This window comes from Mauremys reevesii, linkage group 2 (genome assembly GCF_016161935.1).
Source record: "Mauremys reevesii isolate NIE-2019 linkage group 2, ASM1616193v1, whole genome shotgun sequence".
NCBI classification, from domain to species: domain Eukaryota; kingdom Metazoa; phylum Chordata; order Testudines; family Geoemydidae; genus Mauremys; species Mauremys reevesii.
The window spans coordinates 209,927,729-209,941,486 of NC_052624.1; the positions used below are offsets into that span (position 1 = coordinate 209,927,729).

The 13,758-nt window shown below is 42.8% G+C and overlaps 1 protein-coding gene across 8 annotated transcripts in view; it reads right to left on the reverse strand.

Annotated features, from left to right (window-relative positions):
- CHST9 (carbohydrate sulfotransferase 9) overlaps positions 1 to 13,758 on the reverse strand; it is a 204,176-nt gene that overhangs the window by 39,530 nt on the left and 150,888 nt on the right. The gene's annotated exons all lie outside the window — the stretch shown is intronic.

Sequence of the window (13,758 nt, forward strand, 5' to 3'; positions counted from 1 at the left end):
TGAGTTGATTTTGTACAGAAGTACAGGTTTTCACTAACCTTTTGTAGTAAAATGATGCCTCATGCTATCTTATCGAACACACTTTATAATGTAAAAATGCATTAAAAATTGTGAAGTCTTAACATAAAGAAAGGCATGTCAAGAGACAGACTTAAAACCATGTAACTGTGCGTGCATAGGTCCTACAGTATGTGTGGCATGCATGACCATGCACCATCTGTGGTGATTCTTTAGGGAAAACTCAGGAAACTGCAATATTCCTCATATATCATATCTTCATTTCCCCAGCTCCAACCCTTACATGTTATGCCTTCCTTCTAGTGGTCCCTCCATGAAAGTGGGAGTGGATTGGAGGATTTTAAATGGCCACATTAATTATTTATCTACTTTTAACTGAGTTTTTTAAATCAAGTAGACTTCAAGCTGATGGTCTCTCCTCAATGTGCAAACCAACAAATCAAATTGATCAAAAGTAAAACAAGTCTACCATCGGGCTGAGACCTTCTATTAGAAGTTTCAGTCAGAAGCTCAGCATGGCCATTTGACAAATGGAGCGTAGTATAGAAATGTTAAACAGACACATAAATATAGAGATGCTAATGCATGCCACAATGATTAAAGTATTTATAAACGAATACTTGTATTTTGTATGCTTCAGCATTAAAATGCCCTGGCAATACATAACTCCAGAATATCTTTCTTACTCTCCATGACTGGCACTAGCAGATAGAAGCACAGAAAAACCCATCAACAGAACTCCCAATTTACTTTTCTCCATATTGTGGATAGTTGGCCAACAACAGGGGGGTACGGGCAGAAGTGGTCATTTGGCAAACTGCTTCCATGCATGTAACTGCTGAGTAATATGGACCTTTATATACACAAATACACCTTGTAAGTCATGCCACTAACAAATATCCGTTATTAAGACATCTTATGCATCTAATCTGAGATGCATTGTGGTAAGGTGGACCTCTGCCAAAACAAACAACCTAAAAACAATGAGACCAGATTATATTTAAATGTCATTAGGCACTTAGCACACATGTAACTCTACTCACATAAGTGCTCACACTGACAGCAGGATTACTCACTTAAAAAACAAACACATATGAAAGTCTTTGCAGGATCAGAGCTTTAGTGGGGTATTTGCTTATGCACAGAGCAGTTTTTGCATGCAGTTTTCTCAGGCTGAAATTTTAATGGAAGTATTTTTATAGTCCTAAATTGAGTTTTGTTTTTTAAAATCATGTAGGTTTTCCAGTGCCCATATCAGTGATATTTTTACCCATACTCCATACTTCTTATCACCTGATAACCTCTCCATAGACTAAATACAAGCACAGTACATGCTATTGAAATAATTAATTCCATTGCCGTATCTGCAGCTTATATATGGTAAAAGGAAGTTTTTCTTCACATAGTGCACAGTCAACCTGTGAAACTCCTTGCCTGAGGAGGTTGTGAAGGCTAGGACTATAACGGGCTTTAAAAGAGAACTAGATACATTCACGGAGGTTAAGTAAATTAATGGCTACTAGGCAGGATGGTTAAGGAATGGTGTCCCTAGCCTCTGTTTGTCAGAGGGTGGAGATGGATGGCAGGAGAGAGATCACTTGATCATTTCCTGTTAGGTTCATTCCCTCTGGGACACTTGGCATTGGCCACTGTTGGTACACAGGATACTGGGCTGGATGGACCTTTGGTCTGACCCAGTATGGCCATTCTTATGTTCTTGTCTGTCTATCATGTGCTATGTACTTACAGTAGGAATACTCTGTCAAGCTTTCTTCCCATGAAGAAATGATTTACTATAGATCTGCACTCTTGCTGTTCTGTTTTATATAGAGATGTGTTCCCATATCTATATGCTCATACATTTGATCCCTCATAAAGATCAACATATTTATTTCAAAAAGTCATCTGTTTTCAAAAAGAAAGGGTTTCAAGGAAACTAAAGCTGATTTTGTGTGGTTAAGTGCCCCCTAGTGACAATGTCCAACTCCAGATAACTTTTACAGTCATTTACAAGCCATATATATAATTCTCCCCATCTCCCATAAAAATAAGGTCACTACATTTACATTAGTATACAAAAATCACAGATGTAATTGTGAGGAAAATGCCTCTCTGTGAAATCAGAGCGCTAGCCTAACAAGAGCCTCATTTATTTGGAGCATAACTTTGTAAACTCTTCACTCAGTCTTTCCTCACACTGAGCTCAATGGAAATACTCATGTAAGGGATTTGCATGATCAGGCCCTTGGTAAAATAAATGTAAGTATCCAACATAACAATTACATCTTTGTTTTCACTTAGGCTTCTCATTGACTGACAGCTATGAAATAAAATGTAAAGGAGAAATCACCATTCTACGCTAACACTGCAGCCCTTAAGGACATTACTACAAAAAGCCTCACCTGCTAAAGCAAAGATGTCTAATCTGTAGTATTTACAGGAAATATGTAAAAGGACATAACCGTCTCTGTTCTCCGTGGGCTTTATTTGTTCAGCCTTTACTGCAAAAGGATTAAAGGGGTAATATTCAGGGGCTGCAAATGAAGCAGGTTTAAAAGATAACTCTCCCTCTTCTCCAGTTAATGTAGTTGGAAACAATCTCAGAGGGGGATACAGATGCCCTTGTTTTATACTGCTGCCCGCTACAGGTGAGAGCAAAAGAGTAACTGATCAGTTTTATATATAATTTATGATGTTGAGGAAAACTCCTTGTCCACTAAGACCCTCCCTCCATCTTTTCCTAAATACTTTATCAAGTTTGTGTGTGTGAATTTCAAAAGCGCTTGCCATAGGCTTAATTCTGCTTGTGTTGAAGAAAATGGAAATTTCACCATAATTCAAGTGTTCTTCCATTATGCAGTCTAGAGAACACCACAATATTAATTACAATTGAGCTTTCAAGATAATTCTGGGTCATCTTTAAAAAGACCACTTTCAATTCCTTTAAATAAATAATGTTATTCTCCCTGTAATGCTCGCTTGGAAGCTTGAGAATATGATTTCTTTTATATAAACAATGCCTTTCCCCCTTGATAAACATCAATTTTATGTTCCTGCTTTTCTAATGAAGTAACAGCTAAACTAAGTTTGTTTTGTTTGCTTCATTGTCTGCACTACCAAAATCAAAGGCGTCCGCAGGAATAGGCACAGCCCTCCTGAATGCTTGGTAGTTAGATCCAGCTGGAAGAGCTCATACATTGCTCTGGAATATCACATTAAGTACTTAAAACAGCTCTTCAACAATGAATCACCCAGGATATGGAATCCAGAAGACAGTTCATACTGGATTAAAACAAATAAAGCTGAATAAAATGTGTCCAAAGATGTAACTGTTTTCACATACACACACTGTATAAACACACAGATGTATGTCCAAACTCCCTAAGAATGCTTTGTCTCTTTAGACCAGGGGAGGGCAAACTACGGCCCGCGGGCCAGATCTAGCCCATCAGGGCTTTGGATCTGGCCTGTGGGGTTGCCACCCCTGTGATGCTGCGGGCCCCATGCCGCTCCCGGAAGCACCCGGCACCACGGCCCTGCAGCCCCTGGGGGTGGGGGCAGAGGGCTCCGCATGCTGCCCTCACCTGCAGGCATCACCCCCCGCAGCTCCCATTGGCCGGGAATGGGGAACCTGTCTTAGCCCCGCTATGCACTGCTGCCACCCTAGAGCCGCTCCAGGTAAGTGGTGCCGGGCCAGAGCCCGCACCCCAAACCTCTCCTGCACCACAACCCCCTGCCCTGAGTCCCCTACCACACTCCGCTCCCACTGCCCTGAGCCCCTTGTACACCCTGCACCCCTCCTGCCCCCAACCCCTTGTCCTGAGCCCTCTCCTACACACTGCACCCCCTCCCACACTCCCTCCTGCACCCCAACCCCCTGGCCCAGCCCTACGGTCATGGCCCTGCATGCAATTTCCCCACTCAGATGTGGCCCTTGGGCCAAAAAGTTTGTCCACCCCTGCTTTAGACTAATAGAAATCATCACTTCATGCTCTGAACCAGAGGTGAAAGTAAGCTGGTACAGGCTGGTACGCCGTGAAGGACTGGACTGGCTTCTCCGGTGGTGATTTAAAGGGCCCAGGGCTCCAGCCGCTGCGGGGAGCCCCAAGCCCTTTAAATCACCGTCGGAGCTCCGGCAGCGGGGCTCAGGCAGGGATTTAAAGGTTCTGAATCTCCGGCCCCTGCGGGGAGCCCCGGGCCCTTTAAAGCGCTGCCCGAGCCCTGCTGGGGGAGCCTCAGGGCCCCGGCAGCTGGGCTCTGGAGGGCTTTTAAAGGGCCTGGGGCTCCCCACAGCGTCTGGAGCCCCGGGCCCTCTAAATCACCACCAGAGCCCTGCCGCCGCTACCCCAGCCGTAGCCCGGCCACCCTGGGGTAGCAGCGGCAGGGCTCCCGCGGTGATTTAAAGGGCCTGGAGTTCCACCGCGGCCAGAGCCCCGGGCCCTTTAATTCGCCCCTGACCCCAGGGCTCCCAGCCGCCTCTGCAGCTGGCAGCTCTGGGATGATTTAAAGTCCCTGGGGCTCCCAGCCAGAGCCAAAGCCCCAGGGCCCTTAAATCTCGAAAGGCCCCACCTCTTCTAGTTGAGGCCATGCCCTGCTCAGGACTCCGGTGTACCAGTAAGTCCTTTAAGTTACTTTCACCCCTGCTCTGAACTCAAGTTTAGCCTTTTAAGTTACTTTAAAATAAGACAAAATCCTAGCATCAGTGCAGCTCTATTCTCTGATTTTAAGACCGTACTTACATGATGGTCAAAATTCAGCTAAACTGACCAAGACAATTAGATTGTACATACAATAGTACACGGAATAAATTGGCATTTAATACTTTCTAAATCATTATAGATTGAGCCAGTGGTTTCTTAAGGCTAATAAATGTAGTCAAGAAGCATGCTACTTTAACTGTATTCCAGAGGTGTGAAACCTATTCAATTCAGTGTTCATGGAAGTTTCATTGGCACATATTAAAATGAACTCAAGATTTTACAGATATCATGTTCATAAAACAAAAAAGCTAAGATAGTTAAAATTAATATATCATAAATAAAACATGCATTGCAGCATATATTAAATGACAGGTCTCAGAAACTCCGCTTCCTTGCAGTCATTCACAAAGCTGCAAGAACACATGTGATTCATTAAATCCACTGAAGTGTACTAGTTCTTCCTGGCATTATTCATAATTGAAACATTTCAATTTTAGTTAACAGAAGAGAGAAAACTAATTTAAAAGTAAAACAAGGAAATTAGTTCTGTGTTTCTGGATTACAATCCCACAGTGCCTTCAACTAGTCCTATTTAGCCTCAGGGGGTTTAATTTAAAAAAACAGGCAATTTAGCCCACTTGAATAGAAAACCTTTTAAAGGCACAGACCTCTTCAATACTTACTTCTATCACTGCATCATACGAACCTCATACAGAAATGTAGCAACAATGTTTCAGTTCAGTCATTTATATTCTGAATATTCAATTTGATAATTCAGTTTTCTGTTTCCAGATGGTAGGTGTACTGAAATTGATGGTCTGACCTTTGAAGTTAATGGCCACCCCTCTACCCCCCCCACACACACACACGTCAACAGGCTTTGGATCAGACCCTTATTCAGTGAAATACAGTGCAGAAGGCACAAATAATCAAGTTTTGTGCAGGGTATGATGGGGAGACTGGCAAATGATGGAACAGTGATTGCAGTCTCTCCTATGCAGTGGTGCTGTCCCATCCATGCTGAACGATTTGGGGCCAATGCACAAATCTCTGCAGCATATAGAGCATATGGAAGACTTTGTTACCTGCTCCATCTTTGCATAGGGCCTTATGTGGCCGCAAGGACCTTGTGTGGGCCCTCTACAACAGGGTGAACTTCACCCTTAAGGAATTTGCACCTCCATTTCCCCATCTACAAAACTAGGCTAAGACATATCCACCTTTGTAAAGAGTTTTGTGATCTCATTAAAGATCTGTACAAGGACAAAATATTAATTTAAATCACACACTCTTCTATTGTTTCATAGGACAATCATAGGCAGACATGCCACATTCTGCAAATTTGTTGAGTCCTTTGAGGTCTCCTCAGAGGAAATCTATTCCACATTGATCACTGACCTCTGACTTGATCTTGGAAGGTCTATAGTTTTGGGTAAAATACAGCCTATCTGTAAGCGTGCTTATAGAAATTATTGAAGTTGTAACAGCAAGCAGAAGAATCAAAATATAGGTATTATAAATAGGCTTGGCAATATGTCTTAAGTATTACGTGTTAAAGGTTTAGAGTGAGGTTTAGTAGAAGTTGGCTTCTGGTATAAGTTAGTATGAGTATTACGTGCTTGACTGAAGGTTATGAAATGATATATGCTTGATTTAAGGCTATAAAATTTAGCAATATGTATCTTGTTACTGTTTGGCAATGCATGATAAACATGTAATCCACAAACAGACGGTAGCATTTTAATAGAACTAACCGCACTGATGTATCAAAAATATTGGGAAAGGGACTGACATAAATGGTTGGGTTAACTGTTGGAAATGTAATGACAGTCAAACAAAATGCCATATATGGATAACCGGCCGGGCCGGCTCCAGGCACCAGCTGAGTAACCTCGTGCTTGGGGCGGCAGATTCCAAGGGGCGGCATTCCGCCCAATCCTTTTTTTTTTTTTTTGCGCTTCGCTGCTTCGGCCGACCCCACAGGTTTTTTTCTTTTTGGTTTGCTGCTCCGTCCGCCCTGTAGGGGGCAGCAGCGCAGAGGAGGGGAGCGTCCTGCTGGGAGCAGTGTGAGGTCTGTAGCAAGCCTGGCAGGGCAGCCTGCATCCTTCCCTGCCCGCAGACCGGAGCGGCGTGGCGAGCACCCCACTGAAGGAAGCCCAGGCTGCCCCCCTTCTCTCTCTCCTCCCCGCTGCCCAGGGAATATCTGCAGGGCCGGGAGTCCCCCTGCACCCGCGCTCCGTCGGCCTCACAGGTTTTGTTTTTGTTCCCCCCCCCTTCGCTGCTCCGGCCAGCTCGCAGGTTTGTTTGTTCCCCCTCCCCCCCCACCGCCTTTGCTGCTCCGGCCAGCCTGCAGGTGTTTTTTTGCTTGGGGTGGCAAAAAAGCCAGAGCCGGCCCTGATAACCAGAATCCTCAAATTGGTCTACTGGAATACCAGCTATGTGTAGGGAGTTGATCAGATACAATCCCAGCTGTATGTGGGTGGCCTGGAAAAAAGGGGTATAAAAGGGTTAACCCATCCCTAGCTGGGACATTGAGGTAATAAGAAGGTGGAACCCTGGATTAACCTCATTTTAGGATGCTCTCCTCTGACTTTGTTTCCATCTTTGTCTGCACTGGCGTCCATCAGGTTATGAGTATGGACAATGCAATGCTGGGAGCTAAGGGGTGCTTTGCTATACTTGTCTGTTCCCGTACTTATCTTGCTTTTCTATAATTTTTGTACCTAAATACTAAATAATATCTTCACATCCCTACATGTGTTTCACCAGTCTCATAATTAATAATATCTGACACAGCCTCAAGAGTAACCTGTTACCTGTCACTAGTGCACTTTGCACCCTAGGTTAGTCTCAGGCTACAACTTCATAACACCAAACACACAAGTTGACCATTATAATAGGTTGCAATTAGTGTATTGTTTAAACGTAGCTGTGGATCATGTGTGTTATGTCCCTGATAAGTTTATTAGTCTTAGATCGGAAGAAAGATATATGTACCACAGCAAGTTCCTCACGAAGGCTCCAAATTCAGTAAAAATCTGATGTTGCTTCTATGTTACGCTATTTATTCTCGACTACATATAAATTTTTTTAAAAAAAATTTTAAAAAAAAGATTGCAACCACAACAAACACACACACATTAATCGGGTGTGTGGTCGCTGGCGTCGGTTTCTGTCGAAGCCGCTGTGCGTTGCACTGCTATGTGCTAGCTATTCAGCTATCATCCCTCCTCGCCCCGCCTCCCCCCCTTGAGTTCCCATCCCATGATTGAGATCCCAAAAAAAAAAAAAAAATGGGGGGTGGTGGTGGGGGTGGTCAGTCCAGTCACCTTCGTCGCAAAAGCAGACAAGCAGCAGCGCATTTTTTTTTTTTTTTTGGATTGCCCCCCATGATGCCTGGCAGCAGCATAGAGCTTTTTTTTTTTTTTTGTTTTTTCACCTCATGTGTACTAGATGTGATCTCATCACAGATTCAGCAGCAGACACACACAGCAGCTTTGCTTTTTTTGCATTGCAGCAGAGATGGTTAGGTTACTAGCCATACCCCAAACCCTTCCATAAAAACTGAAATTGGATGGATGATCATACCCAGTTTTTTGTACCATTTGCTGCTAGTGCCCCTGGCAAATCAGCCAGGGCAAGCCAAGAAAAAGTTAGAGTGCCATATTGCCATATTGTACCTTCCATCGCTTTTTACCATTGGCTTGCCTTGCCCCCTGCCAGCGGATCAGCAAAAAAAAAAAAAAAATGATGAATGACTCTGATCCAATCCCTTTTCCTTTAAAAAAAAAAAATCTGTGCTGTGCTGCCTAATGTGGTGTGAGAACCACCTGCTCTGTGTCAGAGCCATCCAGAGCTATAGAAATTATCTGTATGCTATGGGGCTCCTAACAACCCAACCCCACCTGTTGTTCTTTCCCTTCCCTTCCTTTCTGCTACTGTAGCATTGTCCCCCCCTGTTGTGTGATGAATTAAAATAGAAAGAATAAGACAGACACACTGACTTGTGAGAAATGAGTGGATGGGAAGCAGCAGCCAGCTGCTATGTATAGACACACACACACAAGTGTGTGTGTAGGAGAGAAGCAGCATCCTGCAGTCCAGGGGGGGGGCAAATCTTCTTTCTTTACATGAAGGGTGGGGGCTGATGGAGCTCATGAGCCATGCCACCCCCCCCCCCCACCCCCCCCCCCCCCATAAAAAAAAGACAATAGGCTGAGGCTGAGTAGGTTGTTGTTTGTCCTTTCAGCTGAAGCTGATCCTGGAGATCATTTCATCCATCATGCGATCAGCTGATGATGATGATGATTTGATGATTTTTGATGATTTTTTTTCATTTTTTTGTACCATCAGCCGACGGGGGGGGGGAGCAAGGATGTTATCTGCTGCACTCAGTAAAGATCCTGCTGCAGCATTCAGTAAAGAAGATAGGGTGAAAGAGTCAGAGGTGGTTGGGGTGGGTGGGGTGGGTGGGGGGGTGGGGGGGGGTGGTGAGCCCGGCTGTGCTGTGTGCCTGGCTGTGTTTGACCCTAGAAAGCATTTGAGCTCAGCCAAGAATGCAAATAATTTTAGGAGGCTGCAGGAACTGTAGGAGCTCCACAGTCCCAGATCCCCATCATCCAGCTTTTTCTTTTTGATTTTTTTCGCACGCTGCTGTGCGCGCGCTAGTCGCTGCGTCCCTCTCTCTTATTCTTTTAAAAAAAAGGATTTAACGATAGAACTGATAGAACGGATTTGCGATTTGCCTGCCACCCAGCATCACACATCCGCATGGTCATCCTCTTTTTTTTTTTTTTTTTTTTTTTTCGCCACATCGCGCCTCGTGCAGCACACTGCACAAACACAACAAAAAAAAAAAAAAAAAAATTTTCCTTTTTTTTTTACCTTTACCTGACCACCCAAGTTCAGATTTCAGGGTCAGAGCGGTCACTGGGGCACTGGTGGGATAGATAGCGGAGGCCCGCACCCATCATCGCCCACACACACTCTATAATACATATAATACCGATACTACTAGTAGCTCTCTCTTAGGGAGGAGTAGTAAAGACAGTTTAAAGAGCCATAAAAAAAATATATATAAGGTGCTAGTGTGTGTGCGTTGGGCGTTTAAATCGTTTTTTACTCCTAAAACCGATTTAAACGCCTAGTGTAGACCAGGCCTATGTTGTTTTTCCTCTGTCCCTTACTGTTTTGGTGGTTTGCATAGCCAGGCACAGAGGCTGGGAGTGAAGTGGGTCAGAAACAATGTACTGCTTATGCTGCTTCAGTCAGAGGTAGCTAGTAAAACACCACTGACAATTGCTGAAATGGGTTTCAGTTACTGATTTTTGAAAATGTAAATAAAAATATAAACACCCAAGAGTTTAATATAATTAATTCTCCACCAAATCTTGAACAAAAAAAGTTTTGTTTACTGCTATCCACATCCTAGAGGATGAGTCACTGCATAAAATAAAAATAGCCAAAATATAATCATGTTAATGTTTAAATAATTATTGTAATAAGAATCTGAAACTCTCCTGAAAGATCTGTAAACAAGAGTGACAATAAATGGTAATGTATTAGTTTAACAAATTGTCTTGTTGCAGAAGAGGTGAGACACAAAAACATTGAGTTACAGGAAAAAAAACTTTACTTTTATATTGGGTATATCAAAAAACCAGCATTTTGATTCTTATCACAAGGTTGACTTTGTTTAGTTTCACATTTTCTAACTTTAAACAGTGATGATTCATTGTCCTAGATTGGGATGAAATTGTTAAAAAGTAAAAGATAAATGTCATTACTGCAACAGACCAGCAAGGGGAGTAGTTACACTTTGAGAAGTTTCTAACTTCAGCCAGAGTAAATTATACAGAAATGTAGAAACATATAAAAATATTGATGCTGGGTTGTGTACACAATAGAAAGAACAATTATTTTAAATGTGAGGAATTAGAAATGTCGAGCTTTTAAAAAGATTACTTTGTTCCTGAATGAAAGGTGAAACAAACACTCACTCTCTCTCTCACCAGCTCATCAAATCATCCCACTAGAAACCCTATGGAACTAAGAAAATGAGATAAAAACCTTGGTCATTCTTTTCTATTTTTCCTTTAAACAGCAACAATAAAATCTCCACCAAAGGGAGGTAAATTCTGTAGTTTCCTAGGTAAATAAATATCTGGAACAGGTGCTGCCGATAAGTAGGCTGTGTGTGAAATTCATAAGCCTGTTTGAATACTGACAACTACTAAGGATAGCAGAGGGTATGACTTTTAAAAGCAGGGAATGAGATCTTTGCATTCAGAGTTCCTGGTTAAAGGCAGCTAAGTAGGCTCTTTCTTAGAAGACGGTCCTTGACAATTACCAGCTAACAGCCTTTTCAGCAGATTGGCCTCCTATAATACCATAGAACTTATTTTTTTGGCATAAGTGGAGGAGGTGTGGTGGAGCATGGAATGCATTTAGCTTCCATGTGCACTGTCACATGAGAGAGAGGCATGAAGTCTACCATTTTGTCAGCACCTGGCCTAACCCATAGCCACATATCCAGCATTGCCCTTGGGCAATGACACTTCCGAACCTCAACCCAACTATACCAGCATTAGGGACAGATGGGCCTCAGGTCGGAGCAGGAAACTAGAAGAAATGCTCTCAAGAGAAGAAAAGCTTCAGACTGTGGAAGTTCACTGAATGCATTGACTATAGCACTTAATATTCACAAATTATATCCTTTAATATCACACAGCACTACAGCTTCTTTATAAAAAGTATAAGCCTTCCCTCAAGAAATGTTTCACTGCTTTATTAAAATTATTACTTCAGTCTATGTATTTGGCTATCTACAAATTCATTAATATTCAGTGCAAGGATATCCTAGGGAGGAACCCTGTGTAATCATTTGTAATTGCTATTAGTGCTGGTCGAAACTTAGGATTTCCGGTTTGAGGACGTAACATGTTGCTGGGAATACCTAGGGCTGTGAGCCACTGTGTTACCTCTCTGTAGGGTGACCAGACAGCAAGTGTGAAAAATTGGGATGGGTTGGGGTGTAATAGGAGCCTATGTAAGAAAAAGACCCCAAAATCAGGACATCTGGTCACCCTACCTCTCTGTCTCAGCAAAAGTGAACTTTGCTGGAGATTAGACTGTGTGTCTGCTCTCTGCCATACCAGTCATCTTCCTAGCCAGCAAACTCCTCAATACTCTACCACTCTTAACCTTCGCTAACAGGTAATGATCAGTGAACTCCAGTACCTGAGCTCCTCTGAGATGTTTCTCTGTAATGCACAACACTTATCACTGTACATTCACAAAAGATATTAAGTTGCTGCTCCTTCAAAAAGTACATCACAGCTTATTAACTTAAGTGGGGTAAACACAACCTTCCCTTCGAACACAGCACTGAGTTGGTTTATAGTAAAAATAAAAAAATTAACAAAAGTATATAGGCTAAATGATATGGTTAAAATAAACAACAGCAGAAAAACACTTTCTAATGTCTAAGACCTAACTTAACAAGCTACAGTCTTTGTTCAAAATAGTTTCCTCACTAATCTTCCTTGCCCAGCAATAGCTGGCTAACTCTTCGCCAGGATCCCTCCAGAGTCCAAGGCGCTGATTTTCCTTGTCTCCTCCCATGAAAGAGAACTTCACGTCTTTCTGTGTGTCCTTATATCTCAAGGTCTGTCTTGGTTTCCAAGGTCAAATTGATCCCCTGGGGTTCAGTTTCCTGTCTCCTCTGGGGGAGGAGGGGGCAAATCCGTCTTGATTAAGGTGTCCCCTGCTCCCATGTTATGCTTCCTGCCGCAATTTTACCATGCACACGTTCTTTTTCTGCAACCTACAATACAAGTGAATAGCCCATGTAATTTGGCCATACCTGGTTTGGGGTGTTGGCCTCTTTCCTTTTTGAATTAAACTAAACTGAAGGAAGGCCACTTTAATTCTGAATGAGAATGTCCACACAGAGGTTTAATAGTTTAACTAATCCACTTTAAATTCACACCTTTTGTTAATTCAGATTAATTTTCCCGATTGTCCCTCTGTAGACAAACCCTATATTTGTTTAACGAGATGTCACTGGGTGGGTTATCATCAGCAGGACTGAAACCTGGGACCTATAGATCTAAAATGATAAGCATCTACTGCCTGAGTTAAGCGTCAGGTTTGCTAGCTCAGAGACAATAGACTCAAACCTCCATGTGCTCCAGCCAAAGAACCACACTGTATAATCACAGGTTATAGCTGAGTTTTTAAAGCTAAATGCAAATTGATGTAAATTCTCCTCCTGAGGCGCAGGAGCATTATCCCTGAAACCTGCACACTTGATGGGAGATTAGACACCTTCACATCAGGGAGTGCCAACAACTTTGTGCTAATACATACTTTGAGTTGGGAAAAGGATGTGTGTGTTGATCACTCTAAGCCTGGCTTTAGCAGTTGGCTAATGGTAACATTTCTGCAGGCTTCTGGATGACTGGGATTGGCCAAGTGAAAAGATCATGGGTCCAAAGCGGAATCTGTTCTTGACAACTGCTGAGCCAGGGACCTTGGTTCTACCTGAGGGAAGAAGGGCCCTGGAACCCAATTAGTTCCATTAGCACACACATAGACCGCTACTCGATGGGAATCAGAGAAGTAAAGAACAAAAACCACTTTTCCTTCCCACCAAAACAACCACCAAGACTTCACCCCCATCCCAAACCAAGCTATACACCAACCAATCTAATCATTCGGCCTGCAAAAGAGCCAACATAAAAAGATGTTGCTGGCACCATGTCCTAAAGAACACCAGACTCCTATTCTGTTGGATGAGTGTCAGAAACAAAATTTCAGACTCAAGAGCCCTCCACTGATAACAACATGCCTCAGCCTGTCTATGCTTAAATATTGGTTATATTAGCCCAAAGAGCCCAACTGATCTTGCCTGCTATTATGAGTATTATTCTGGGGTTGATATTTGAAAGACCATCAGAAATTTAACTCAATAACAATAAACAAGAAATAAAATGTCTTTTCCAAATGAAAGTACTCAAAAGGAATAAAAACTTTCTTC